The 25,483-nt window shown below is 45.6% G+C and overlaps 3 non-coding genes and 2 pseudogenes across 3 annotated transcripts; all 5 read left to right on the top strand.

Moving 5' to 3' along the window:
* The first annotated feature begins 4,123 nt into the window (after nucleotides 1-4,123).
* Nucleotides 4,124-4,323, top strand: LOC143990493 (U2 spliceosomal RNA). The gene has a single exon (XR_013277366.1). It is a non-coding gene; the product is annotated as a U2 spliceosomal RNA (small nuclear RNA).
* A 6,191-nt stretch (nucleotides 4,324-10,514) lies between these two features.
* Nucleotides 10,515-10,708, top strand: LOC143990527 (U2 spliceosomal RNA). The gene has a single exon (XR_013277382.1). It is a non-coding gene; the product is annotated as a U2 spliceosomal RNA (small nuclear RNA).
* Nucleotides 10,709-11,624: 916 nt separating this feature from the next.
* Nucleotides 11,625-11,776, top strand: LOC143990661 (U2 spliceosomal RNA; annotated as a pseudogene).
* Nucleotides 11,777-17,300: 5,524 nt separating this feature from the next.
* On the top strand, nucleotides 17,301-17,472 carry LOC143990464 (U2 spliceosomal RNA; annotated as a pseudogene).
* A 6,534-nt stretch (nucleotides 17,473-24,006) lies between these two features.
* On the top strand, nucleotides 24,007-24,194 carry LOC143990491 (U2 spliceosomal RNA). The gene has a single exon (XR_013277364.1). It is a non-coding gene; the product is annotated as a U2 spliceosomal RNA (small nuclear RNA).
* Nucleotides 24,195-25,483: the final 1,289 nt, after the last annotated feature.

The following is a 25,483-nucleotide window of genomic DNA, read 5'->3' as shown; positions in this document are numbered from 1 at the left end:
GGCTGAGGTTGAGGAGATGGATACAGGACAGCTTTCCTTGAAAAGAAAGATGGAGGGTGCGGACTCTCCCACTTCCTCTCAGGTCATTGAATCCTTCCCGGATACTCCAGACCCTGAAACATCAGAGGCAGTGGGCGACTCGGACTCCTCGCAGGCACCGTCCTATGTAAGCACTGGGCAGGTATCCGAGTTACAGGAGGTGATGGGGTACTGCAGGTCCGGTCCTAAGGGAAAAGTGAAAGGGTCTAAACCTGAGGGGGGGCCTAGGACTAGGGCCAAGGGTAAAAAAATTAAAAAGCCAGTATGACAGGAATGTGATCCCTTTCTTTTTTCATGCATTTGCGGTTTTCTTCCCTCAATGTGAGGAGCATTGGGACTGCATATAGACGGGCAGCGATTTTTAAAATCTTATCTGGTTATGCTGCTGACATTTTCGTTTTGCAGGATTGCAATATGAGGGAGGAGCCAAGTACCGCAAGATGGACCCATGGAGAAGCAATATGGTCGTTGGATCGGAGTCGGAGCAGTGGTGTGGGGGTTCTTATTAGAAATAATAGAGTTAAGATTTTGAGGAAGGTGGAGGTGGAGGTGGGGCGTTGTTTATTTGTCACTTTGGAGTATGGGGGTGTTTGTTTTAGATTGTTTTGTGTGTATGCACCTGTGGAAAAAAAGGGGAGGCTGGAGTTATTTGAGAAGATGAAATTGTTTTTGGGGGGGAGGGATCCTACTATCATTTTGGGGGATTTTAATTGTATATTACGTAATGGGGATAGGTGTGGGGGTGGGAGTGGTGGGGGTAATGTTGATAAGTCTGGGAAAGAATTGGGGGAGGTGTTGCGTCTGTTTGGGTTAAGGGATGTGGGTGAAGGTGGCGGGTTTTCATATTTCAGTGATAGGGGTACGGTGGAATCTAGGATTGATTTTTGTTTTCTTTCAAAAAATTTACAGGCTGAATCTTTTAATATTCATCGGGAATCGTTCTCGGACCATGGTCGAATCGAGTGTGTTGTGAGTATGGGAACTGAGGTAATGTATGGTAAAGGTGTGTGGAAATTGAATATGGAATTGTTGGAGGATGAGAATGTAAGGAGAGAGTATATTGCGGTTTTTGAGAAATTTAAGAGGCGGAGGAATGATTTTTTGAGTGTGATTGAGTGGTGGGAGTGGGTGAAAATTCAGACCAAAGTATTTTTTGTTAAGAAAGGTTGTGAGGTGGCGAAAAGGGAGCGTGAGGCGTATGAATGGTGGCTGAAAAGATTGAAATATTTGGAAGAGTTGAGGGATTGGGGAGAGAATGTGGGGAGTGAATTAGTGGAGACAAGAGGGAAGTTGAGGATTTTTATGGAACGGAGAGGGAGAGAAATTATCTCGCAAGCTAGGATGGTGGTAAAAGAGAAAGATGAGAAATGTACTCGGTTTTTCTTTAAGAAAGTATATGGTGGGAAGGTGGAATTGTCAAGTGTGTTGGGTGAAAATGGGCAGGTGTTGAGTGGAAAGGAACGTTTGGGGGAAGAAGTTTGGAAGTTTTATTCTGATTTATATACTGAGAAGAAAAGGGATGAGAGGATTGAGAGAGAAGTGTTGGAGCAGGTGGAGATGTGTTTGGACTTAGAAGATAAGAATTTGTTGGGGGAGAAAGTGAGTAAAGGTGAAGTTGATGAATGTGTTGGACGCATGAAGAATGGGAAGACACCTGGGAGTGATGGCTTGCCGGTTGAATTTTATCGTATATTTTGGGAAGTGATTGGTGATTGTGTGTATGAGTTGGTGGCAAAAGTATTGGAAGAAGGGAGGATGTCGGAGTCTATGTTAAAAAGTGTGATTGTTTTGTTGTATAAGAAAGGTGATAAGCGAGATTTAAAGAATTGGAGGCCTATATCTTTGTTGAATGTAGATTACAAGGTGGTGGCGAAAGTGTTGGCAAATAGGTTGTGTATGGTGGTGGAGAAATTAGTTGGGGAGGAGCAAGTGTGTGCTGTGCCAGGAAGGTCTATTGCTGAAAGTTTGGTGAGTCTGAGGGATGTGTTATGGTTTTGTAAGGAGAGGAAGCAAGAGGTGGCAGTGTTGGCTGTGGATTTTGAGAAAGCGTATGATAGAGTGTCGCATGAATTTATGTTTAAAGTGTTAAAGAGGATGGGGGTGCCTGATGTTTTGATTGGGTGGATTAAGTGTTTGTATAGAGGTATGGTAAGTAAGGTTTTGGTTAATGGGTGGATGACAGATGAAATAAGTATTGGATCTGGTGTGAGGCAAGGGTGTCCGTTGTCTCCGGTGCTGTTTGTTTGTGTGATTGAACCTTTGTTGCGGATGTTGATGAGGGATAAGTGTGTCAGAGGGGTGGAGGTACCTGGGAGTGGTGGTAGGAGTTTGAAAGTAATTGGATATATGGACGATGTTACGGTGATATGTAGAGACGTGATGAGTTTGAGGAGGGTAAAATTGTTGATTGAGATTTTTTGTATGGCGAGTGGTTTTTGTGTGAATATGGGGAAAAGTGAGTGTAAATTGTTTGGAGTGTGGAAGGAGGCTGAGCAATGTGGTTGGAGGCTTTGTACGGGAGGAGTGAGGGTTTTAGGTGTTAAATTTGATATGGATTTGTATGGGAGAGAGAGTTGGCAGGATGTGTTGGTGAAAGTAAGGAAAAAAGTTGAGTTTTGGTCGTTAAGGACCTTATCTTTTGAAGGGAAAGTGTTGATTGTAAAGGCGGTTGTGGTTCCTATTTTGTTATTTTTGTATTATGTTTTTCCAGCTCCAGATAGAATTATGAAGCAGATTGTGAGAGTGTGTTTTTCTTTTTTCTGGTCATCTCAAATGGAGAAATTGAAGAGAGAGAAAGTAATGAAAGGTGTGATGAATGGGGGGAAGGGTATGGTGAGGATTGAGAGATTTTTGGTGGTGAAGTATGTAAGTATGTGTGTGAGATTAAGTGGGAAAGAAAATATTGCAGGGTGTATGTTAAGATATGCATGTGGGAGTATACTGCGTAAGTATAAGTTGTGTGATGTGGATTTGAGGAAGCCTGTATGTTTTATTGCTCCTTGGTTTTATGTGAGGATTGAAAGGTGTATTAGGAGGTGTGGCTTGCAGGAAGTGACGCGTGATAAATGGTGTGAGAGTAAGAAAGTAATGTTGATGTTGAAGGGAGGAGAGGAAATGGAAGGGATTGGTGGTTTAAGTGTGACTGAATGTAAGAAAGTATGGAGGAGTTTGGGTTGTAGAGGAGTGGATAATAGGCAAAGGGATATTGCATGGATGGGGGTGCATGGGTGTTTACCTACCAGGGAGTTTCAGAGGAGGAGGAGATTTGTGGATAGTGAGGTGTGTCCGAGGGGAGGATGTGGGAGGATTGAGAGAGTGACGCATGTGTTTTGGGAGTGTCGTTATGCGAAGAAAGTGTGGGGGAGAATGGAGGCGATGGTGAAGGGATTAACTGGTGTGGATAGAATTACGTATGAGATGGTGTTATATGGTTTGTCTGACTTAGGGAGGAGTGAAGAGAGGTTGTTGTGGATAATTGTAAATTGTATTAAAGAGTGTTTGTGGGACGTTCGGAATATTTTGGTATTTAGGCAGGAGGTAGTTAAAGTGAAAGAGTGTGCGGCCATGGTCCGAGGAAAAATTTATAATTACGCGTATTATGACTATAAGAAATTGGGGGAATGTGATGCAAGAATTTTATGGAAATTGGATAATTGGAAGCAATGGTGTATATAACGTGAATATTGTATATATCTTTGATAATTATTTTTTTTCTTTTTGTCTTTCAGGGTGAGTGCAGGTGGTGACTAAGGGACAGTGTGGAGAAAGTGTATAGGAGTGTTTTTGTTTGTGTAGGGATAGGGTGGAGGGACAGTGTGTAATAGGGATAGTATGTTTTCTTTGCTAAATAAATAAGGGTGGGTGTGGGTTTTGTTGTATTTGTTTTATGTTTGATTGTTTTTTTGCTTTTTGCTCTTGACTTTTGTTATGTATCTTTGAATTTGTATATTTTTTGGGTTGGGGGTGGTATTTTGTTTTCTTTGGGGAGGGTTTTGGGAGGGATATGTAAATATTGTAATTTTTGTTATATTCTGCTTTGTGTAATGTTTTTATTTTTTGTTTGGCTTTTATTGTTATTGTATTCAATGTTTTTGTATTTGTGAAATTTTAAATAAAAGAATTAAAAAAAAATCTGTTCTTATCAGTTTAATATCTGATACGTCCCCTATCTGGGGACCATATATTAAATGGATTTTTAGAACAGGGAGATGGAAGAAGAGCTTGCTCTGTCCACTCCACGCATCGACCTGGTATTGCAGTACCTCCAGGACCGGTGCACCCCTCTCTTATGCAGTTTCCAAAAACAGAATGAATTCAAACAGCAAATTCTCCTCCATCCTCTCTCCTCATCCTTTTGCTTGCTTGCTCACTCACTTGCAATGTTACTTTTGCTGATCACAAGCTGTCTGTCTGTATGTTGTTCATTTTTGCAATAAACTTGCGTTTAACCCCTGTGTGTACTGGTGTTTTTTGCTTCGTGTCAGTTCTTGGCCTTTCTTTCTCCCTTCCTCCTCCTTCCTTGCTCGCTCAATATTTTTTTGCTCAGGAAGAAGCAGGTGAAGTGGCAGTAGTTGCAAGAAGCCAAACCTAGGACGTCAGCAAGTAGACACATTTCGACTAAGCAGCTAGCTCGAGTATGAAAGAACTTTCTAGTCAAGGCCCAAGATGAGGCCTTTTTTTTCCTAGCCATGTCCAGCCAGCCCAGCCATTGCAATAGGCCTGACCTTGCTCCATTCCTGTCCCTTCGTAAAAACAGCTTGCTGGAAAGCGTTCCCAGCCCGAGTATTCATTCGACAGCCTGTGTCTCCCTCTAGTGGGTCCCAGCCTTTTCGGCTTTCGTCCACGTGTCCCAGGAGGCGGTCTCATGCAAATGCTTTTCCCTGGTAGAGCAGCAACGAGAAGCAACTGGATGAGTGCAATTGTTGCTTCTGGCTTGCTGCTGGTCAATGCCAGGGTCAGCAGGTGCTTGCAAAGGTGTTGGACAGGTGTTAGAAAATTGTGGATTGCTATCTAGGTCATCAGCAGGGGATTAGACGCCTTGGCCAGGCCAGGTGTGAAAAGTTGCTAATCAGCGTCTCCGCCCGGTCTAGACGTGGGGGAAGGGCAGACAGGGGGCTAGGCAGTCCATAAGCAGCAGCTCTCAGTGAGCTCTGGCTTGCGGGCTGGCCGCCGCTCGCTCGGAAAAGAGAATAATTGGGTTATCGCTTCTCGGCCTTTTGGCTAAGATCTTAGGATCGAAACCAAGAGGTTTACTGAAGGCACCAGCTGGGCTTGGCCTTGTTAACCTGTTCCTTAATTGGTCAGGTTCTTGCTGCTATTGGGCTCAGCGCTGCCGGAAGTTTTACGAGCACCGATCGACAGCTTGGGTTCCATCCCAATGCTGACATTTGCATAATCAGATTTTGGATCTCGTTGGATTGGACGGAGGAAATTTCTACTAAATCCGGTTTCTTTTTGGGCGGAAGGATCTCCGACTCATCTCGTATTCATCCCTGATTGTCGCTGATTGGACGGAAGAGTTGCTGCTCATTTCGTATTCGTTTTTGGGACCGAAGCATCTCCTACTCATCCCATCATTTTGGTTTCCTACACATCCCTTACGATGGCTTCCTCCGGGTCTTTCGGTCTCGAGGATTATATGAAGGACACCATACGCTTCAAAGTGGACGGTAGGATTTCTCTTCATCACTTTGTAACCCAAACTTTGGGTAAAATTCTGGAGGTAGATATGAAAGAGATTAAATGTCTCCAAAACTTTGAAAAGAGGGGCATTTATGATGTCACTTTCCATGCCTTTACGGAATGTGAAAGGATCTACAACAAGTGTCAACTGCCAGAAGTGGTGGGAGGCATGGAAGGGATCCAGACCCAACCTCTGTTTGGCCAATATAAACGGCAAATAGTGGTACACATGTACAACCCGCATGTGTCTGCAGATGAGATTGCAAACCATTTGAAACTCTATTGTGAGACTGTGTCATATGTTGGGCCTGTACATAATGAATTTGGCATATGGAATGGTAAGCGTAAGTTCATGGTTACTTTTAAGAGGAGTGTGTGTGCCTATGGTGGTTGCATGAGGCCCCCCCCTCTGGTGGCTATCGGGAAAAACAGGGGTTTCCTCTTCTATAATGGCATGCCAGACTATTGTAAGATCTGCAGAGATTTTGGGCACACAGCTCTCACTTGTGAAAAAAGAAAGAAGTGTGAAATTTGTGGAGAGATAACACATGACAAAAGATGGTGCCCAAATAAAGGGAAAGAAAAGGAAAAAACCCAAGAACCAGGAAATAGTGCAAATACAAGTAAAGCAAATACCACAGATATAACACCAGAAAAAGGGAAAGAAAGTAATGCATCAACAGGAGAGGATGGGAAAGAAGTGCCTATTCCCTTTGTGGATGGGAGAATAAATACACCAAAAGAAGTGGTACAGATGTTGGAGAAAACCGGGTACAGGAAAGAAGGAGACAAGTGGGTCCCTGACCCGGACTTTGGAAAAAAACAAGATGAGTCAAATCAAATGGACACATCAGAATCTAAAAAACGAGGGGGAGTTTCTCCCAAAAGAGATGGTAAGGAAAAGAAGAAAAAGAAGAAAAAAATGGAGGTAAAAACTTTTGCCGAGGTGGTAAGTGAAGGTCAACAAATGGAAAGCGACGGGCAAGCTGAAATGGATAGCCTGGATGCGATTGCCAAAAGTCTGCAAAACCTCGAGTCGCAGAATGCTTTTCAAGCATTAGAAATTCAGGAAAACCCAGAGGAAACTCAGGGGGAAACAGAACTGCAGTGTGGCCAAGAGGCGGGTCCATCTTTGACGCCTCTGCCAACTGGAGGAAATGAGGGTTTGTTTGAAGATGGTGTGTTATCACCTGCACCTCTAAGACGCACCTCATGAAAAAAAGGTTTAATGAGTTCTTGTTCTAAATAAGAAATGAATATGCAAATTAAGGTTGCTTCCCTAAATGTTAGGGGATTTAAAAATAAGGATAAGCGAGCTAGCTTTTATGATTTTATTGAAAACTCCCATTTTGACATTATTCTTTTACAGGAATGTGGAATTGATTTTGAATTAAGTTACTCTTGGTTAAAAAAAGAATGGAAAGGAGATTCGGTTTGGTCTGGTTCCAATGATAACAAATGTACTGGCATTGGACTCTTGATAAAAAATAGAGATATCTCTGTGAAGAGTGTAACAGAGATCACTCCAGGTAGAATTCTTTTAGTTGAGTTAGAATACTTTGGTTTCTTTTTTAGGTGCATAAATATCTATGCGGCTGCAGAAGAAAAATTAAGAAGGGAGAATTTTGAAAATTTAAAATTTTTTCTTTTAGGGGAAAAACCTTTAATTCTTGGAGGTGACTTTAATTGCATTTGGCCAGGTGAGAAGAGGGAAAAAGAGGCTCAGGGTCTTAAAACAGATTATTCTGCCATTAATTTAAAAAAATTGGTGGAGGATATAAAACTTGTAGATGCCTGGAAAATAGAAAGTAAAGATCAGGATAAATTTACCTGGTTCTCCAGAAATAATAGTTCCAGAATTGACTACTTCTTTATATCGGATAATTTAAAATATAAAGAATTTAAAACTTATTTAAACACCTTTTCAGATCATAAAATAATAAGTTTCATAGGAGAAATAGAGGTAGGCAATATCAAAAAGCAACAAAACTGGAAATTAAATACAAAATTATTAGAAGACCCAGAAATTAAAAAAGAATATGGAGTAAGATATAAAATATGGAAGTCAGAAAGGGGAAACCGTAGTATAATTAAGTGGTGGGATGAATTAAAAGAGAGAACTAAGGACTTTTTTAAAAAGAAAGGGAGGGAGAAAGCTAGAATAAAAAGGTCCCTTTACAAAGAATTAAATATGAAATTAAATACATTGTTACTCTTTCAGAGGGAGGGTTTAGTGGGAGAAGAAGAAGTAGAGGAAATTAAAAAGAAACTAAAAAATCAATTAGAGGAGAGGGGTAAAAATATTATTTTCCAAGCAAAAATAGAAAAACTAGAACAGGACGAAAAATGTACAAATTTTTTCTTCAAAAAGATAGTAGGGAAAAAAGATTACATGGAAAAATTAAACGGCTCAAATAAGATAGAAGAAATGCTAGAAACCACTAAAGATTTTTATCAAAATTTGTTTTCACCCAAAAAAATAGATATTTCAATTAAAAATCATTATCTAAATAAAATAGAACCTAACATCACAGAAGAAGAAAGTGTTTGGTTAATAAGAGAGACAGATAGGGATGAAATCTTAACAGTAATTAAAAGTTTTCAAAATGGGAAAACTCCTGGGATAGATGGTCTGCCCATTGAATTTTATTTTTATTTTTGGGAAATAATTAGAGAAGATTTTTTAGAATTATTACACTACACAATGGTTCATTTTGAAGCACCTGGGTCTTGGAGCAAGGGGGTGGTAACCCTCCTATACAAAAAGGGAGAAAAAGAGGATTTGGCTAATTGGAGGCCAATTACTCTCTTAAACGCAGACTATAAAATTTTTACAAAGCTCGTAGCTAACAGGATGAGGAAGGTTGTTGGGAAAGTGGTAGGGGAACACCAATCTTGTGCAGTTCCGGGAAGAAAGATTACTACAAATTTAGCAATTGTTAGAGATGTTATCTGGTATACAAAATCTAGGAAAAGTAAATTAGCTATAATATCCTTAGATTTTGAAAAGGCCTTTGATAGGGTTTCCTATACTTTTCTTTTTGAAGTGCTTCAGAAAATGGGTTTCCCTTCAAACCTAATAAAATGGATTCAAGTAGCATATACAAATTGTCAAAACAAAATATCCGTTAATGGTTTTTTTACTGATGAGATCACTTTGCAAAGTGGAGTCAAGCAAGGATGTCCCCTCTCGCCAATCCTCTTTGTATGTGCACTGGAACCTCTCCTCTGTGCTATCAAGGGGAACAAAATTATCAAGGGAGTGGGGGTGCCGGGTACAAAAAATCCGCTCAAAATTTTAGCATATATGGATGATGTGACCTGTTTTTGTCAAGATACGGTCTCTGTAAAAAACGTCCTATTGGAAGCAGAAGCTTTTGGTTCCGGTTCAGGTTTTAAATTGAATATTAAAAAATCTGAAATTCTACTAATAGGAGAATGGTGTAGCACTTTAGGAATTAATTTAAAAATTGTATCAGAAATTAAAATACTTGGGATAATCTTTGACAATGGAAACAATGGTCACAAAAGTTGGGTGACTCTCTTGGAGAGAGTGAAAAAGAAACTCGCTCTTTGGAATCTGAGAGATTTATCTTTGGAAGGGAAAATCTTGGTGATTAAGCAAATAATTCTACCTATTATTCTTTATGTTGCTGTAATTTTTATCAGTGAGGATCAAATAATGAAACAAATTACTAAATTATGTTTTCATTTCTTATGGGGTTCTAAAATGGATAAGATTAAAAGAGAAGAACTATGTAAAAGTAAAGAAAAAGGGGGTAAAAATATGGTAAACATAATCAGATTTTTGAAAATTAAATATCTCTCATTTCATATGAATTTATTGTTACTTAAAGAAGGTTTTCTATGGGATTTTTTTTCATATGGGGCAGGATTTACACTAAAGAGGAATTCCTTTCTTAAACTATTCTTAAATAAACCTTATTGTTTTGTCCCCCCAAAGCATTATGCCATTTTGGAGAAAATCTTGAAAGAATATAACATTTCTGACCTGACTTTAGATTTTTTGATAAACCATAAAAAAACTCTGGAAGAAATAAAGAAAAAAGAGTTAATGTCCCCAGTAATAAACCTTACATATGACAAATCTAAAAAGACATGGGCCAATGTAAGTTACAAAAGATTGTCAAATAAACAAAAAGATATAGCTTGGGGAATAGTTAGAGAATGTCTTCCCACAAGAAGTTTTCAATATGGTCGGAGATTAAGTAATAATAATTCTTGCCCAAGGGTAGACTGTCTAGAAGAAGAAACTTGTTTCCATCTGTTCACCGAATGTCCCTTTGCAAAATCAGTGTGGGGAAGGGCCGGAATAATGTTAAAGTGGTTTGGGGGGATCAGAATTTTGGACTCACGAACCATTTTATACGGGATAAATGAACACATTAAAGAAGGAAATTATGATTTTGTCTGGCTTACCATAAACTGTATTAAAGAATCCTTATGGTTTTGTAGGAATATTTTGGTCCTTAAAGGAGAGATAATTTCTGTTGAAAATTGTTTAAAATATAGTATTAGTTTAATGTACCTGTATTACCTGAGAGATGTGAAATATCTAGGAAGACTAAAAGCAATAAGGAAATGGAACATAAAGATTTGGAACAGAATTATATTTTAATATAATTAAGGGAAAAAAAAAAAAATATATATATATATATATATAAATAAATAAAAATATAATACTACTTACCACAGATGATGTACCTGAACTAATGATGGATCTGATCTGTCGAAAGGACCTGGTTTAATAAAAAATAACCAAGTTATTCAGAACTGATGTGGAAAAAAAAAAAAAAAAAAAAAATAAAAAAAATCTGTTCTTATCAGTTTAATATCTGATACGTCCCCTATCTGGGGACCATATATTAAATGGATTTTTAGAACAGGGAGATGGAAGAAGAGCTTGCTCTGTCCACTCCACGCATCGACCTGGTATTGCAGTACCTCCAGGACCGGTGCACCCCTCTCTTATGCAGTTTCCAAAAACAGAATGAATTCAAACAGCAAATTCTCCTCCATCCTCTCTCCTCATCCTTTTGCTTGCTTGCTCACTCACTTGCAATGTTACTTTTGCTGATCACAAGCTGTCTGTCTGTATGTTGTTCATTTTTGCAATAAACTTGCGTTTAACCCCTGTGTGTACTGGTGTTTTTTGCTTCGTGTCAGTTCTTGGCCTTTCTTTCTCCCTTCCTCCTCCTTCCTTGCTCGCTCAATATTTTTTTGCTCAGGAAGAAGCAGGTGAAGTGGCAGTAGTTGCAAGAAGCCAAACCTAGGACGTCAGCAAGTAGACACATTTCGACTAAGCAGCTAGCTCGAGTATGAAAGAACTTTCTAGTCAAGGCCCAAGATGAGGCCTTTTTTTTCCTAGCCATGTCCAGCCAGCCCAGCCATTGCAATAGGCCTGACCTTGCTCCATTCCTGTCCCTTCGTAAAAACAGCTTGCTGGAAAGCGTTCCCAGCCCGAGTATTCATTCGACAGCCTGTGTCTCCCTCTAGTGGGTCCCAGCCTTTTCGGCTTTCGTCCACGTGTCCCAGGAGGCGGTCTCATGCAAATGCTTTTCCCTGGTAGAGCAGCAACGAGAAGCAACTGGATGAGTGCAATTGTTGCTTCTGGCTTGCTGCTGGTCAATGCCAGGGTCAGCAGGTGCTTGCAAAGGTGTTGGACAGGTGTTAGAAAATTGTGGATTGCTATCTAGGTCATCAGCAGGGGATTAGACGCCTTGGCCAGGCCAGGTGTGAAAAGTTGCTAATCAGCGTCTCCGCCCGGTCTAGACGTGGGGGAAGGGCAGACAGGGGGCTAGGCAGTCCATAAGCAGCAGCTCTCAGTGAGCTCTGGCTTGCGGGCTGGCCGCCGCTCGCTCGGAAAAGAGAATAATTGGGTTATCGCTTCTCGGCCTTTTGGCTAAGATCAAGTGTAGTATCGACTATAGCCCTTAGGGGTGTCTCTGCTTCACAGCTAGGACGTTGAGAACCACTTGTATCTATCCAAGCCATTAGGTCCTTGTGGGGTACCCTCTGCTCGGCCTTGTAGGATCGTTGATTAAATTCAGCTTCACCTACTTGCTGCTATTGGGCCAGAGGCTTAGCCCCCACAAGGAACGAGATTGCGGTCTTCCCTCCTCCCCCCCTCCGCATTACTACCTTCGGGCAGTAGATGCAAGAGCCTTTATAAAGGCTTCAGAGCGAAGACGTCGAGGAATCCAGAAGGAAGCCGCCGAAAGAACACCTGAAGCGACTTCTCTCTCTCCAAGACGATGGGGAAGAGCGAGAGAAAGACCAGCAAGAAGAACCCCGCTCCAGCCACTTCCACCGAGGTCCCCGGGGATGTTGCTGCCCCAACCCCCACCTCCACCCCGGCCAGCACCAGCCAGCCGGGACCAGCCAAGCCTTCCCCCCCTGCAGACGGGCTCCCTACCTTGGAGTCCTGGATGAAGCAGACGGTCGTGCTGCAACTGAAGGAGGTGGACGGAAGGGTCCCCGACATGACCCCGGAGATCTTCGGCAAGAAGATGATCCTGGAGCAGGGGTTCAGCAAAGCGGAAACGCTTTCAGTGCAGGCCTTCACAAGAGGTACATTTTTTGTAACTTTTGTGTCTTTCCAGGCCTGCAGAAGATACTGGGATATGGTCAAGGCGAGTGGTCCTGAATCCCCCTTCCGTAAGTTCGCTGCGAACTGCCCCATAACACGGGACGAGAAGTGGGTGACGGTGGCCATGAGGAACCCCCATACCTCAGGTAAGGATATAGCCACTTACCTCCAGAGGTTCTGCACCGTGGTGAAGGACCCCGTCCGAATCCTCGATGCCAACGGCTTCTGGATAGGTAAGTGGTCAGTACTCTGCAAGTTCAGGAAGGACCCTTCGGGGGACATCCTGCACCTGCAGCCGTGCTTCTCCCTGGGCAACTCCGCAGGCACCCTTTTCTACCCCGGTATACCCTTCACCTGCAACAGGTGTAGCAACACCGGACACATGGGGAAGGACTGCAAAGAACCTGCTTGCAGGTTCTGTAGGGTTGCAGGCCACGAGACCAAGGATTGTCCGAGGTCCAAAGCCTGCAACCTCTGCGGAGCGGCTGAGCACGTGTTTAAACACTGCCCCCAGCGGTCCCGGTCCTATGCTGGCGCCCTGATCCAGGGCAAACCATCCTCCAGCACCAGGAAGAAGCCACCGGAAAGGGAAAAAGAGCCACAGAAGACCACGGGTAAGCACACCCCTACCCCCACCCCTGTCCAGGCCCCAGCCCGGACCCCGGCCCCAACCTCCAGCACCCCCCCACCCGCCACCCCGGTGCTGGAGGATACCCTCCCCACCCTCCCCCCACCCACCCCGGACCTGTCCTCCCTGGAGGACTTCCCCACCCTCCCTTCCACCCCCACCAGTGGACTCTCAGGAAGCCGGAAACGGAAGCCTAGTAGTCCAACAGCAGAGGAACCCGCTTCCTCCACTAAAAGGCCCACTGGCGACCGGCGCGAAAGCGAGGGACCAGAGCCAATAGTGGAGGACCTCGAGTCAGCGGGGGAGGAGGATGAGGACGTGGAGGGGGAGGAGGAGGTCATGGCCACCCCTGAGCCTGACCTCCCCTCCGACATCCACGTCCCCATCACCCAGAAAATGATGGATGCTGTCCTGCAGGAGCTCGGCCTGTCCGAGAACACAGGACAAGCAGAAGAGGCAGCGGAAGACCCCCCTCCGGGGAGGTAAGTTCGGTCCCTTACCGACTAGACCTCATACCCCTTTTTCATTATGGCAGAGATCTCAATCTTTTCCATTAATGTGAGGAGTATCAAGGATACATCTAGAAGGCAAGCGGCACTGACATTTTTAGCCACTCAGCAGAGTGATGTCTACATGCTCCAGGAGTGCGCACTTCCTCCTCTGAGGAGGTACACTCATCTGACCTCCCAGTGGACCCTCGGTCCCTCCTACTGGTCCGGGGGTGGCGATTGTAAGTCTGCAGGTGTAGCCATTCTTGTCAGGGGTGGGCGCTTCGCGGTTGACTCCATCCATGAGCTAGTCTGTGGCCGTCTTCTGGTCATAGACGGCTCATGGGTGGGAGAGCCAATTAGGCTCATCAACGTGTACGCCCCCCCAGATAAGAATGAGCGGCTGGAACTTTTCCAGACCCTGCGGACCCAACTCGTCACCACCAGGGCAGTAGTAATCGGCGGTGATTTTAACTGTCCGATAGAGGAGGATGGGCGCAGCTCCAGCATGTACGCAAAACTTGATGCTACATCCAGGCTGCTCAAGGAGATGATCTCGGAGGCTTCCCTGCAGGACGCCGTGGGATCCATAGGGAGAGGTACCGTGAACTACTCATGGTGCCGTCCCGACGGATCAGTGCGTTCCAGGATCGACTTCGTGCTCACTTCAAGAGCAGTCAAGCATCGCGATTTCTCCATGATCCCCTGCTTTTTCTCTGACCACAGGGCTATTCACTTTCGGGGTGACCTGGGCGAGGGCTTTGCCCGCGGACCAGGCTCCTGGAAGCTGAATAGTACCCTGCTGGAAAATGAGGAATTGATGGGGGAACTCCGGGAGGCCTACGCCACCTGGAAGGAGGAAAAGCGATTCTTCGGAAGGGTAAGTGACTGGTGGGAGTTTGTGAAAGTCAAGCTACGCAGCTTCTTTCAGGCAAGGGGACGACAGCAAGTGTGTGCCAGGAAGAAGGAACTCAGGAGACTGCAACGTCAGTTGCAGTCCCTGCAGGACCTTCACCACTGTGGCTGGGACGTTAGGCAGGACCTGGAGGACACCAAGAAGAGCCTGAAAGGGCACGTTGAGGAAGAATCCAGGCACATTGTCTTCCGTGCCAAGGTGGAGAACCTTGAGAAAGGTGAGAAGTGTAATTCTTTCTTTTTCAGGAAACTCCACTCAGGACACACACCCTTGTCTGAGCTGCGTGACGAGACCGGAACACTCCAGAAGGGAAAGGAGGCTGTGATGCAAGTGGTCAGCGACTACTACACCAACCTCTACTCCCCGAAAACAACAGACTCACAGGCAGCCGACAGGTTCCTGTCAGGTATCTCTAACCAAATTGATCCTGCAGGTTCGTCGGACGTCAACGCCCCCTTGGTGTTGGAGGAGCTGCACTCTGCCGCTAAATCCTTTAGGCAAGGCAGGACCCCGGGCTGCGATGGTCTCCCAGTTGAACTTTATGTAACGCTGTGGGATCTCGTAGGCCCGGACCTGCTCGAGCTGTACGAGGAGATGGTGGTGGAGGGCAGAATGCCTCCGACCCTAAGGGAGGGGATGATCACGATTTTGTATAAGCGCAAGGGGGAGAGATCGGACCTGAAAAACTGGCGTCCGATCTCTCTTCTGAACGTGGACTACAAAATCCTCGCCAAGGTTTTGGCCAACAGGCTGAAATCTGTCATCGGACAGATCATCCACCCGGATCAGACTTGTGGCATTCCTGGTCGCAGGATTGCGGACAGCCTCGCGCTTGTCCGGGACACGGTCCAGTACATTCATGGCCGCCGTGTGCACGCGGCCCTGGTCAGCCTTGACCAGGAGAAGGCCTTTGACCGTGTCTCCCATGAGTTTATGTGCAGCGCTCTGCGCAGGTTCGGTCTTGGGGAAATGTTCTGTTCATATGTAAATGTAATGTACAATGAAATTCGTAGTGTGGTGTTGGTGAACGGTTGGAAAACTGACCCCTTTCCAGTGTTGTCTGGGGTCAGACAAGGCTGCCCTCTCTCACCTCTGCTTTTTGTCTGTTGTATAGAGCTCTTCGCCCGAAGCATCAGACGGAACCCAGAGATCAGAGGGATCACCGCACCAGGACCGGACAGACGGGAGGTCAAGTGCTCGCTCTACATGGATGATGTGACGGTGTTCTGTGCCGACCGGCACTCCATCAACACACTCGCCCAGACGTGTGAGGACTTCGGCCAAGCTTCAGGGGCAAAAGTCAACTGCGGGAAGTCGGAAGTCATGCTCTTCGGAAAGTGGTTCCTGCCTTCTTCTGCACCTATGCCCTTCAGCGTCAAAGCAGACTTCATCAAAATCCTTGGGGTCTGGTTTGGAGCAGAGGGCGCAGCCCTGAAGTCCTGGGAAGAACGACTGGCAAAGATGCGACAGAAGTTTGGACTTTGGAGCCTCCGAGAACTCACCATCGAAGGTAAAACACTGGTACTCCGCAGCGAGATTCTCCCTGTGTTGCAGTACCTCGCCCAGGCCTGGCCCCCCCGGGTTAACACCTGCAAGGCCATCACCAGGGCAGTGTTTCACTTCATCTGGAGCTCCAAAATGGACAGAGTAAAGCGGGCGGTTATGTTCAAGGAACCCCTCAAGGGCGGTAAGGGCGTGCCCGACATCGCCACTCTACTGAGGGTCTTCTTTGCCTGTAACTGCATCCGCAGAACTTTGGTGGACAGAACTGTAGACTCTGGCGGTAACTCCATGTCCCGTTTTTTCCTCCTGCCTCTCTGGAGGTCCCTTGGATGGGACAAATGGGACAGCTCCATCCCCTACAACTGGGACACTCCTTGGTATTACTTGGATACTTTCAAGTTTATTAAGGAGCAGGGGCTACATGGAGTGAAGCCCGACTTGTGGAAGCCAAAAACTATCCACAAGTTGATCAGAGCATCAGACATTGTTGAGACTGTTCCAGGCCTCCCTTCAGCCACTTGCAAAGTGGTCTGGAGGAATGTTTCTTCAAAGAGACTTACCAACAGGCACAAAGATCTGGCATGGATGGCAATCCAAGGGGGGTTGCCACTCAGGACATTCATGCATGCCAGAAACCTGTGCAGATACAGACACTGCCCCTTTTGCATCACCCAGGAGGAAACTGCTCTGCATGTTTTCTGGGAGTGTCCCTTTGCACAGGGCCTGTTGAGGGCTCTGGAACCTGATCTCAAAGACTTTGTTCCACAGACTGCTATAACACACTTTGGTGTGTTAAACGGACTCTTTTGTGGGACTCACTCACAAGAGGACATTGATAGTGCCTGGCGGGTGCTGTGTTGTTTTAAGGACGCTGTTTGGTGCGCCAGAAAGCGCCTCATCCACCAGAGGGAGAGGATGTCCATCCAGGACTGCCGCAGACTGACCCACAGTCTGCTCAGAGACTATCACCTGATGGACAACAAGGAGGAAGAGGAGGTCTGAAGATTTACCCTTCCCCCCCCACCCTCCCACCACAATGTACCCTTTTTGGCAGTTCAATAAAGCTTCGGGCCTGTGAACTCTTTCTCCCCCTCCCTTCCCCACCTTCTCCAACCCCCCCATCACACCTGTTGCTCATTGAAATGTCATTTTGATTTTGACTTTGACTAAAGACTGTATGACTTGACATGTATTTGGTAATGGTTTTTGGTAATGCTTTCAGGGTAATGCGGCGTCATGCATGATGTGATGTTTCGGGGTATTATTACTCTGCACAACACATCAGGCATCATACCGCAGGATGAATGTAATTTATTTGTATGTTTGGAACTGTATTGTCATGTAGTGTATTTTATGCGCTGCGTCGCAGTACAGTGTGGAATGTACCCTGTTAAAAGTATTTTGTTTTTTGTATATTTTCTTGAAAAATAAAGTATACATTTTCAATCAAAAATCTGTTCTTATCAGTTTAATATCTGATACGTCCCCTATCTGGGGACCATATATTAAATGGATTTTTAGAACAGGGAGATGGAAGAAGAGCTTGCTCTGTCCACTCCACGCATCGACCTGGTATTGCAGTACCTCCAGGACCGGTGCACCCCTCTCTTATGCAGTTTCCAAAAACAGAATGAATTCAAACAGCAAATTCTCCTCCATCCTCTCTCCTCATCCTTTTGCTTGCTTGCTCACTCACTTGCAATGTTACTTTTGCTGATCACAAGCTGTCTGTCTGTATGTTGTTCATTTTTGCAATAAACTTGCGTTTAACCCCTGTGTGTACTGGTGTTTTTTGCTTCGTGTCAGTTCTTGGCCTTTCTTTCTCCCTTCCTCCTCCTTCCTTGCTCGCTCAATATTTTTTTGCTCAGGAAGAAGCAGGTGAAGTGGCAGTAGTTGCAAGAAGCCAAACCTAGGACGTCAGCAAGTAGACACATTTCGACTAAGCAGCTAGCTCGAGTATGAAAGAACTTTCTAGTCAAGGCCCAAGATGAGGCCTTTTTTTTCCTAGCCATGTCCAGCCAGCCCAGCCATTGCAATAGGCCTGACCTTGCTCCATTCCTGTCCCTTCGTAAAAACAGCTTGCTGGAAAGCGTTCCCAGCCCGAGTATTCATTCGACAGCCTGTGTCTCCCTCTAGTGGGTCCCAGCCTTTTCGGCTTTCGTCCACGTGTCCCAGGAGGCGGTCTCATGCAAATGCTTTTCCCTGGTAGAGCAGCAACGAGAAGCAACTGGATGAGTGCAATTGTTGCTTCTGGCTTGCTGCTGGTCAATGCCAGGGTCAGCAGGTGCTTGCAAAGGTGTTGGACAGGTGTTAGAAAATTGTGGATTGCTATCTAGGTCATCAGCAGGGGATTAGACGCCTTGGCCAGGCCAGGTGTGAAAAGTTGCTAATCAGCGTCTCCGCCCGGTCTAGACGTGGGGGAAGGGCAGACAGGGGGCTAGGCAGTCCATAAGCAGCAGCTCTCAGTGAGCTCTGGCTTGCGGGCGTTGCGCCGCTCGCTCTGGAAAAGAGAATAATTGGGCTATCGCTTCTCGGCCTTTTGGCTAAGACCAAGTGCAGTTTTCTGTCTTGGTCTGTGCCATTAGGTAACGACCGGTGCCAGTCCCTCTCGGCCTTGGGGTGTTTCCTGCGGGTACACCCCATGCTGCTATTGGGGGGGACGCCACCGGGAGTGAACGAGTTGCGATCGCCTTTCCCTACCATTTTTATGTGGCGGTGGGATTGGTGGGCGTGAGTGATGGTGGGGCCACCTAGCGCACCCAACACTTTGAGGCTGGTCGTAACCGAGCCTAGGAGGAACGACGTCGGTCTGCATTTTGTCCAGAAACAGCTGATCGAGGACTTTTTTGGGATGCCGAGAGAAAGCATTTTTTGCATGCAGTGTTTCCCTACCACTGGGATGTATGACGTTACGTTCTGGAAAAAGGAGGACCTGCAAACATGTATGCTGCGGAAGAGCGAGAAGGAAGGAGACGAAATGCTGGAAGGGATCATGTTTTTGTGTAGCGAGACGAAAGTGCGGCTCCCCATCACTGTGCATATGTACAATCCATTTGTACAGGATGGGGAGATCGCTGCCTTTTTGTTCAGGTACTGCGAGTCAGTTTCAGCAGGCGTGAAACTGACAAATGTTCTCGGCACCTTTAATGGGCAGCGTAAATTTTGGGTAACATTTAGGCCTGATTCGGAAGGTATAGGGGGAATCCGACACCCCCCTCAGTCTTTCTCCATCGGGAGGAATCGCGGCTACCTTTGGTACCCTGGTCAGCCCCTCTTCTGCCGCCAGTGCTTCACCTTTGGGCACACCAAGGACCAGTGCGGGGCGGGTCTGACTTGCCGCAATTGTTTTAAACAGGGTCATGGAGCAGGCCAATGTCCGGAGAGCAAGAGCTGCCACATCTGCGGCAGTAGGACACACCTCGCCAGACAGTGCCCCAAGGTGTCCCGAACATCTGGGACCACTGCGGAGGTTGCACCAGAGAAAGCAGTGGAGGCGGCGGGGAAAAAGGTGTTGTCCTATGCGGATGTGGCCAGAGGGCCTGTACCAATCACCGCTGTGACCTCCGAGGGGCGGGCCGCAGAGCTACCTGAGGAAGTGGTGGTGCGGGCTGATGCCTGCCCACCTATGGAGGGTGAGCCAGGCCCCTCCCCTGTGGACACCGTAGAGGCCTCTCCTGTGCCAGAGGAGAGTGTCCCTGGGCACCTCATGGCCGAGGGGGAGGCGGAGGGCAGCGGTGAGGAGCAGGAGAAGGAGGAGGGGATGGAGGTAGGGCAGGCTTCCCTTAAGAGGAAGTTGGAAGTCCCTGAGTCTCCTTCTCCCTCCCAGGTTATAGGCTCTTACCCGGACTCTCCTGACCCTGGAACGCCTGGTCCATCTGAGGCGGCAGTCGACTCGGACTCCTCACTGGCTCCATCTTATGTGAGCACTGGCCAGGTCTCCGATCTGCAGGAGGTTATGGGGTACTGCAGGGTGCCAGAGGGGACGGTGGAGAGGACTAAGGGTAAAACGGGAGGCAGTCCCGGGGAGGGGGTGGGCTCTAAAAAGACTAGGTCCAGCAGTAGAGTCGGGAAAAAAGGAAAGAAGTCATGACAGAGATATGATCCCTTCCTAATTTTCTATGGACTTACGAGTGTCTTCCCTCAATTGCAGAAGTATTGGGACTGCTGGCAGGCGGGCAGCCATTTTTAAAATCTTGGCCGGATATGCTGCCGATGTTTTTTGCCTGCAAGACTGCAATTTGAGGGAAGAACCGCATTCCGCAAGGTGGCCCCTTGGTGATGCGGTGTGGTCGTTAGGTCGGTGTAGGAGTAGTGGTGTGTGTGTTTTGATTAAGAATAATAAGATTAGGATGTTAAGGAAGGTGGAGGTGGAGGTGGGACGGTGTTTGCTTGTGTTTTTGGAGTTTGGGGGTGTTGTTTTTAAGTTATTCTGTGTTTATGCACCTGTTGATAAGAAGGGGAGGTTGGAATTGTTGGATAAAATTAAGTTGTTTTTAGGGGGGAGGGATCCTATTATTGTGTTGGGTGATTTTAATTGTATTTTGCATAGTGGGGATAGGTGTGGTGGTGGAGGTGGTGGTGGGGATGTGGATAAGTCTGGGAAGGAGTTGGGGGAGGTGTTACGTTTGTTTGGGTTAAGGGATGTGGGGGAAGGTGGTGGGTTTTCTTATTTTAGTGACAAGGGGAGTGTACAGTCAAGAATTGATTTTTGTTTTATTTCTAAAAACTTACAGCCGGAATCGTTTTCCATACGGCGGGAGCCTTTCACGGACCATGGCCGGATCGAATGTGTTGTGAGTATGGGTTCGGAGGTAATGTATGGTAAAGGTGTATGGAAGTTGAATGTGGAGTTGTTGGAAGATGAGAGTGTTAAGAGTGAGTATGTTGTGTTGTTTGAGAAGTTTAAAAGGAGGAGGAATGATTTTTTGAGTGTAATTGAGTGGTGGGAATGGGTGAAAGTGCAGACTAAAAGGTTTTTTGTGAGGAAGGGTTGTGAGATTGCGAAAAAGGAGCGTGAGGCGTATGAATGGTGGTTGAAGAGGTTGGTGTATTTGGAAGAACTGAGGGAATGGGGGGAGAATGTGGGATGTGAGTTGGTGGAAGCGAGGGGGAAGTTGAGAGTGTTTATGGAGCGGAGGGGGAGAGAGATTATTTCTCAAGCAAGGATGGTGGTGAAAGAGAAGGATGAGAAGTGTACGCGGTTTTTCTTTAAAAAGGTGTATGGTGGGAAGGTGGAATTGTCGAGTGTGTTGGATGAGAATGGGCTGGTAGTGAATGGGAAAGGAAGGGTGGGAGAGGAAATTTGGAAGTTTTATTCCAAATTGTATGCAGAGAAGAAGAGGAATGAGAGGGTTGAAAAGGAAGTGTTGGAACAGGTTGAAATGTGTCTGGATGTGGAGGATAAGAGTATGCTAGGGGAAAAAGTGAGTAAGGGTGAGATTGATGAATGTCTTGGGAGTATGAAAAAGGGTAAGACGCCTGGATGTGATGGTTTGCCAGTTGAGTTTTATTGTACGTTTTGGGATGTGATTGGTGATTGTGTGTATGAGATGGTAATGAAGGTTTTGGAAGAGGGGAGGATGCCTGAATCAATGTTGAAAAGTGTGATTGTTTTAATTTATAAAAAGGGGGACAAGCATGATTTGAGGAATTGGAGGCCTATATCGTTGTTGAATGTTGATTATAAGATTGTGGCGAAAGTGTTGGCAAATAGGTTGCGTGCGGTGGTGGAGAAATTGGTGGGAGAAGAGCAAGTGTGTGCGGTGCCTGGGAGGTCTATTGCGGAAAGTTTGGTGTGCCTGAGGGATGTATTATGGTATTGTAAGGAGAGGAAGCAGGAGGTGGCGGTGTTGGCTGTGGATTTTGAGAAGGCGTATGATAGGGTGTCGCATGAGTTTATGTTTAACGTGTTGAGGAGGATGGGGATACCTGAGGTTTTGATTGGGTGGATCAAGGTTTTGTATAGGGGTATGGTGAGTCAAGTGTTGGTGAATGGGTGGATGACTTCCGATATTGGGATTGGGTCGGGAGTAAGACAGGGATGCCCGTTATCGCCTGTATTATTTGTTTGTGTGATTGAACCTTTGTTGAGGATGTTGGCAAAAGACAAGTGTGTGAGAGGGGTGGAGGTGCCAGGGAGTGGTGGTAGAGTTTTGAAAGTGATTGGGTATATGGATGATGTTACTGTAATTTGTAAGGATATGATGGGGTTGAAGAGAGTGAAACTTTTGATTGAGATTTTTTGTATGGCAAGTGGTTTCCGTGTGAATATGGGGAAAAGTGAGTGTAAGTTGTTTGGAATTTGGGGTGGGATTGAGCAATGTGGTTGGAAGTTTTGTGTTGGTGGTTTGAGGGTTTTAGGGGTTAAGTTTGATGCAGATTTGTATGGGAGAGAGAGTTGGCAGGATGTTTTGGCGAGAGTGAAGAAAAAAGTGGATTTCTGGTCTCTAAGGACTTTATCATTGGATGGGAAGGTGTTGGTTGTGAAAGCTGTTGTGATTCCGATTTTGTTATTTTTATATTATGTTTTTCCGGCTCCGGATAGAGTAATGAAGCAGATTGTGAGAGTGTGTTTTTCGTTTTTTTGGTCGTCAAAGATGGAGAAGTTGAAGAGGGAGAAAGTTATGAAAGGTGTTTTGAATGGTGGGAAGGGTATGGTGAATATTGAGAAGTTTTTGGTTATAAAGTATGTAAGTATGTGTGTGAGGTTAAGTGGGAAAGAGAATGTTGCGGGGTGTATGGCGAGATATGCATGTGGGAGTGTGTTGCGGAAGTATAAGTTGTATGATGTGGATCTGAGGAAGCCTGTATGTTTTGTTGCGCCTTGGTTTTATGTGAGGATTGATAGGTGTATGAGGAGGTATGTTTTGCAAGATGTGACGCGTGACGTGTGGTGTGAGAGTAAGAAGGTTATGCTGTTGTTGAAAGGAAGGGAGGAAGTGGAGGGGATAGGTGGTTTGAGAGTAGCTGAATGTAAAAAAGTCTGGAAGAACGTGTGCTGTAAGGGAGTGGATAATAGACAAAAGGATGTTGCATGGATGGGGGTGCATGGTTGTTTGCCTACAAGGGAGTTTCAGAGGAGAAGAAGATTTGTGGATAGCGAGGTGTGCCCGAGACCGGGGTGTGGAGGGATTGAGAGGGTGGTGCATGTGTTTTGGGAATGCCGCTATGCCAAGAAGGTGTGGTTTAGGATGGAGAAGATGGTTAAGGGTTTGACTGATGTTGATAGGGTGACGTATGAGATGGTGCTATATGGTTTGTGTAATTTAGGGAGGAATGAGGAGAGATTGTTGTGGATAGTGGTGAATTGTGTTAAGGAATGTTTGTGGGATGTGCGTAATATTTTGATTTTTAGGCAGGAGGTTGTTAAAGTGAGAGAATGTGTGGCCATGGTCCGATCGAAAATTTTTAATTATGCATATTATGATTTTAAGAAAATTGGTGAGGGTGATGCACGAAAGTTATGGAAATTGGGGGAATGGAAGCAATGGTGTATATAGTGTGTATTTTGGGTCTATGTTATTGATATTTTTGTTTTTTTTGATGATTAACCCTTTTTCTGTTTTTTCAGGGTGAGTGCAGGTGGTGATAAAGGGACAGCGTGGAGTAAGTGTTTAGGAGTGAGTATGTTTGTGTAGGGATAGGGTGGAGGGACAGTATATATTAGGGATAGTTTTGATGTTGTTTATCACGAAGGGTGGAAGTGGGTTATTTGTTATTTTTGTTATTATTGTATTTTCTTTGGAAATGATTATGTTACTTTTTTTGATGATGTGAAAAATTTTCTTATTACCTTATTATCGTTGTTATTTTGTATTTTTCTTGTAATTTTTCTTGTTATCTTTATGATTGTTATGAAATTGCTATTGTTTTTTTTGTATCTTATTATCTTTATGATTGTTACGGAAATTGCTATTGTTATTTTGTTGATATTATGAGTGTTTTGGTTTTTGTGGGTGGGGTTAGGGAGGTGGGTGGGTTTTTTTGGGAGGGACGTGGGTGGGTTATGTAAATATTGTAAAAATTTCTGTTTTTGTCTGAAAATGTATTTCTTATTGTCACATATGTTTTACAAATGTTATGTCATTTTATTTTTTGTACATATGTGTTTTGAGTTATGTTTTCTATGTATTTTATCTGTGAAACTTTTAAATAAAAGAATTAAAAAAAAAAAAATCTGTTCTTATCAGTTTAATATCTGATACGTCCCCTATCTGGGGACCATATATTAAATGGATTTTTAGAACAGGGAGATGGAAGAAGAGCTTGCTCTGTCCACTCCACGCATCGACCTGGTATTGCAGTACCTCCAGGACCGGTGCACCCCTCTCTTATGCAGTTTCCAAAAACAGAATGAATTCAAACAGCAAATTCTCCTCCATCCTCTCTCCTCATCCTTTTGCTTGCTTGCTCACTCACTTGCAATGTTACTTTTGCTGATCACAAGCTGTCTGTCTGTATGTTGTTCATTTTTGCAATAAACTTGCGTTTAACCCCTGTGTGTACTGGTGTTTTTTGCTTCGTGTCAGTTCTTGGCCTTTCTTTCTCCCTTCCTCCTCCTTCCTTGCTCGCTCAATATTTTTTTGCTCAGGAAGAAGCAGGTGAAGTGGCAGTAGTTGCAAGAAGCCAAACCTAGGACGTCAGCAAGTAGACACATTTCGACTAAGCAGCTAGCTCGAGTATGAAAGAACTTTCTAGTCAAGGCCCAAGATGAGGCCTTTTTTTTCCTAGCCATGTCCAGCCAGCCCAGCCATTGCAATAGGCCTGACCTTGCTCCATTCCTGTCCCTTCGTAAAAACAGCTTGCTGGAAAGCGTTCCCAGCCCGAGTATTCATTCGACAGCCTGTGTCTCCCTCTAGTGGGTCCCAGCCTTTTCGGCTTTCGTCCACGTGTCCCAGGAGGCGGTCTCATGCAAATGCTTTTCCCTGGTAGAGCAGCAACGAGAAGCAACTGGATGAGTGCAATTGTTGCTTCTGGCTTGCTGCTGGTCAATGCCAGGGTCAGCAGGTGCTTGCAAAGGTGTTGGACAGGTGTTAGAAAATTGTGGATTGCTATCTAGGTCATCAGCAGGGGATTAGACGCCTTGGCCAGGCCAGGTGTGAAAAGTTGCTAATCAGCGTCTCCGCCCGGTCTAGACGTGGGGGAAGGGCAGACAGGGGGCTAGGCAGTCCATAAGCAGCAGCTCTCAGTGAGCTCTGGCTTGCGGGCTGGCCGCCGCTCGCTCGGAAAAGAGAATAATTGGGTTATCGCTTCTCGGCCTTTTGGCAAAGATCTAGTGTCTAAGCCATAAGGTTTCTGAGGGTACCAGTCCCACTCGGCCTGGGGGTGTCTCCTTAATTGGTACACCCCCTGCTGCTATTGGGTGGGACGCTACCTAAAGTTAACGGGTCGTGATCGCCTTGCTAAGCCTTCCCTTCGGGGTTGGTGGAAGCTTGGTGGGCTTCGATAGGTAGGAGGGATGGCAGCGGTGCCCCCTGATGCGCCAAACACTCTACGTGTGGTCATACCCGAGCCCCGGAGGGCCGAGTGTGGACTTTACTTCGTACAGAAGAAGATCATCATGGATCTTTTTGGGATGTCTCACGAAAGCATTTTTTGCGTACAGTCTTTTCCCTCCA

Source organism: Lithobates pipiens, unplaced genomic scaffold (assembly GCF_037356315.1).
Source record: "Lithobates pipiens isolate NorthernLeopardFrog02 unplaced genomic scaffold, aLitPip1_a1.2 Scaffold_18, whole genome shotgun sequence".
Taxonomy (NCBI): domain Eukaryota; kingdom Metazoa; phylum Chordata; class Amphibia; order Anura; family Ranidae; genus Lithobates; species Lithobates pipiens.
The sequence above is the reverse complement of the archived record's forward strand: the minus strand, read 5'-3'. Positions and strand labels throughout refer to the sequence as shown.